The following is a 4,761-nucleotide window of genomic DNA, read 5'->3' on the forward strand; positions in this document are numbered from 1 at the left end:
TGAGATGATCTGATATTTGTTTTTAAAATCCAGAACCATGGTAAAACAGGTAACAATCAGACTTCACATAGTTTTATAGACACTACAAGGTATAACTGAGCGGATCAGGATCTAACATAAAACAGGTGAACACTGTTGAGTAACAAGCGAACAGTGGAACAGGAAACAGGACCAACAAACTATATGTGCAGATGGGGCTTGTTACCATGGAAACAAGGTTTTGCTTTATAGGATACAGCTTGTGGAGATGTTAAACATAAAATTTAAATCTAAACCCCGTTTTTCTTCATTTAGATCAATATTTCAGCGTCTCTGAGACATAAATAAAAACCACACCACAGTAAGAGAAGTAATTTTGGCACCGTACCACCATTTTTACCCAGAATTCATCAGAAAGCTAACAGAGTTTAACTTTTTCCTGTTTAGCCGTGCAGGCGTCTGAACCTCCATTGACCTAAATAACCGAGTTACATGTCCAACAACCTCGGCACCACATGTTATGCTATTTATACCACATGACCTTCAACATGCAACCCTTTCAACTCTCATCTTCTGGTTACTCTTCAAGACTTATGGGGATTTTTCAGGACAGTGTGCTGGAGAGAAGCAAATTAAAAAGGTGTCTGATAAACAAGATTAACAGCAAACATAAATATATTTGGCACTTCCTGTTCACTCAGTGGCACTCAGTATAGCAGGATCGGCTCCTGCACGCTCTACTGATGGATGGTTTGCTGCCTGCAGGCAGATTCTATGCCTAATGTAGGTGATTCACCTTGGCTCAGTTTTCTGTACATTTACACATCCAGGACTTCATGGTGCATCTTAGTGCAAAGGAGAAAATGACTTATATTTAGAAACTGTGTCATAAGAATGCACGATTGCATCACTGGAACGATCTCACTTGGTCTGAATTTTATCAGATTTATTCAGAATAAGGACTTTTAAAAAGAAAAAAGTGTTGAAATGGAAATGAGTGCCCTGTTCTTCATTGCCTAAGATTATCTTCTTCTGAGTCACTGTTTTCCCGCAAAAATATAACAAGTTGAGTCATGATTAAGAATTCTTTGTAAACACTTCTTGTATTAAATCATCTGTAAATCGAGTTGCGATTGAAGAAAGAATAACCAATGCAGATTGGAAAAAGGTTTCACTTTGTTGCAACAAACAAAAAAAACCCTCTGTGGTCAGAAACAGGATTAGACATGAAAGCAATATGAGTCTTTCTTGTTTATTTGGATTTACACGAACACCACGAGTCGCAATATATATTTATATATTTATATTTGAATGAAGTCATAATTAACTATTTCAAAAATGTAGCTCTTCATTAGAATCACAATTAAATATTGAGAACCAGAACCTGAACCTTGAACCATCAACTGTTCATTATGTGGTCAGTATCTTGTAGTTGAGGTTGATGATGTTGAAATGATCCTGAAGGCTGATCATTAAAAAAGTCTTTGTATACTTAAAGGCCAGATTTAAGGTCACACCGACTCATTACAAATTAGAATTAAAAACCCCACATGCTCTTGTTTTCTTTCAGAAAGATATCTACAGCAGGAGAGCAGCTCTCTAAAAGAATGTTTGTCCTCTAAGCATGGCACAGTCAGACTGACATTTTCCTGCCTATTGAAGGAACTGTAATAGAAGTTCAACAAGTTCTAGCCAGTTGTGAATGAGATCTTGTTGGTCGTAGGAGGCAGACAGTATTAGTCAGAAAGATGGAGGAGTGAGTTATTTGGTGTGATGTGTAGCGATTCTCTACTTGCCCTTCCCAACCCTCATGTGGTGATCAGGTTTGCTTGTCACATAAACAGATCATGTCACTCACCCTGCCCTGATTAGAAGGAGCTGCCATTTTATAAACCCCAGAGCTGCATAATGTCCTCCTGCAATCTTCTAGTAATAATTAAAAGAATGATTCATGATCATAAAAAACAATAAATTATGAAGCAGATCTTGACTCTTCTGTATGTTTGTTCATGTTTTTTCATGTTTCCCAACATGCTCATCTCTTTTTATTCCAGCCAGGGGTTGATGATTGTAGGAAATCAATATGGTGGTATTTTGCATTGGACTGTGAAACATTGTGTAATCCGAATCTAGCTTATAAATGCAAAATGGACAAGTCAATATGACATTTGGAATAGATGTGTGAGTTTTTTATTTTTTGTAAAAGTCATTTATGTAATAAATATAATTAAAATCTTTAAAAAAAAAAAAAAAAAAGCTGACTAGTCAGAAAAGCAGGATTCGGAATAAACCATGAAAAGGCAGAGTCATGTACAAAAAAATGCCTCAGGCTGCTCGCCTTCTCTCCTCTGTACTGACAAACTCAATTCAGTGTGAAGCCTTTTTCCTCACCATGAGCGTGCCTTGCACCATTCAAGCCCACGCTTTCCACTGCTGCTTTTCTACGAATAAATTCTCACTGTTCCATTGTATATCACATCTCCTGTGTCTTCGTGCCTCTCCAGCATACAGACGTCCCAATACAGACAGCTTCGTCATCATAAACTCAGACATTAATAATTAGCATTATTATTGTTGTAGGCAGACGCTGCGTCTGCCTCCATATTGGTGATATTCGCTTCTTCAGGATTTATGATTCTGAGTTTAATCTCATGTTTGATTGAGATTCCTCCAGGTATATGCTCTGGTTTCTTCCACATATCAAGAATGTTGGTCGGTGGACTGGGAACAAAGCAGGCTTCATAGTTTAGAAGAAATTCTGCAAAACTGTCAGTCCATCCTCCAAGCTATAGATCTTCATAGCCTCAGGGGAGATAAAACAATGTCTGAATGTCACTCCTCAAGGTTATGAGAAGCTTCACAGGCTGTAGAGGTTATATACAGTATATATACACATACATATATTCATTGTATATAATAAATGAATGAGTTTATGGTCCAGGAAATTGCAGATCCAAATTAAGGATTAAAAATATAAGTTTGTCACGTTCATGTTTTGTCCTACATGTGTGCCCTTATCCAACGCAAACCCTTTCTTCAATCTCTTTTATATGAGGTGGTATCAAAAAGATTCAAGACTAGTTCCTTAACATGCCAACGGATGTCAGCACGAGGCCTCACGCAGGGTCACAGGGAGCACCGTCCTTCATAAATCAGTTTGCCAAAATTGTCCTGTGTACAACCGGAGCTGTGGAGCTGGTGCAGTTCTGACCATGTGCATTACCACGTCTGCTATTCTATCACTGAGCTCCTCCTCACACGAGTTTCTTGCCGGACACAACAAGCTCTCACTTCCACACCCACCCTACTTGTCAGATTTAGCTCCTGCTGACTTTGCCCTCTTCCCGCAGATGAAGATGTAGCTCAAAGGTCACCGTTTTGACACCATGGTGGAGATCCAGCGTGAATAGCAGAAGGTGCTTGACGCACTTTCAAAAGAAGACTTTCAAGACAAATTCCAGAAGAACACTGGGAGCTCTGTGTTACTGTGTAAGGCAACTATTTTGAAGGTAAGGGTGTGTGAACATGGAAAAATAAAGTTCTTTCTTGTAAACAAAGCGAGTCTCCAAACATTTTGGTACCACCTCGTACACCTGAGCAATTAAAGATTAAGGGCCTTGATCAAGGGCCCGGAGGGGGCTGGGATTTAAACTCCTTCTAATCAGTGATCACCAGGACACCTTTAAACACTGAGCTATCACTGTTGTGTTCATGTACAGAAGAGAGTTTAGATGCCTGCTGCCATTCATGGGAGGAACAAACTTATCATGTTTCATCATGGCCTCTGGGAAGAGCTTCAACTGAACTGGCCTGCCATGACAAATCCATAATGCTTGACCAGAGGTCATTTCCGGGTGGATAATTTGCTTTGCAAACGAGTCGATAGAAAAATCAGATAAAAAACTTTGACCTCACAAGAAAAGCAGCACAATTTGAGCGTTTGCTTCACTGGGGTGAAAAATTCTTAGGAGAATATCAGCCTTTTTTACTGCACATCTTTGGTATCAGTTACTAGGAAGCCGCTCATAGCTTTAATATTACTTACTGTAAGAGCCAATTAAATATTTAGATTTCTTGTATATTTATGATAAAAATTTATAAATTGGTTTTGGAAACAGTTATTGGTGAAGGTTTTATTTGTGTCATTTAATTTGACTCTGGCTTTTGGGAATAAAAACTTGTGTTAAAATGTTTAAGGTAGTGATCGGAAGATTGAATCATTTTAGTGACTCGGTTCTTTGAATCTGACTCATTTAGACAAACAAATCTTTTTTAACCATTTAGTTCATTTCATTCCAGAAATAAAAAATATGACATTTTCAATAATTAGATCCCCAAAACGTCTACATACATTAACTTTAATTACAGTTCCAATAATAACAATATGACAATGCACTTAAAGACAAATTATGATAAACAGAAGGAGAAGCTTCACCTTTCATATCTTCTGGTCCGTGCCGTTCATTTTTTTGTTACGTGACTCCCATGATTACTGTAACAATAATGTCAAGATTTGGACCAGAAGACCCTGATCATTGTGTAGCGTTTATGGGAGTTAAAAGAACGTGCTAAAACGACTTAATTCTGTTTCCTGTACATGACCTACAGAGATTTTGCGATACTTTGCTTATGCACATCCATAGAACATGAACGAATGACTCTTTATGACGACTCGTTCTTCTGAGTCACTTTAAAGACTCAAATGAATAAATCATGAATGACCATCACTGGTTTAAGGTTAAACACATTAAAATGCATAACAGGTGTTTAATGGGCATGCCT

The sequence above is a fragment of the Silurus aristotelis genome, assembly GCF_946808225.1.
Source record: "Silurus aristotelis genome assembly, contig: scaffold_123, whole genome shotgun sequence".
In the NCBI taxonomy this organism is placed as follows: Eukaryota; Metazoa; Chordata; class Actinopteri; order Siluriformes; family Siluridae; genus Silurus; species Silurus aristotelis.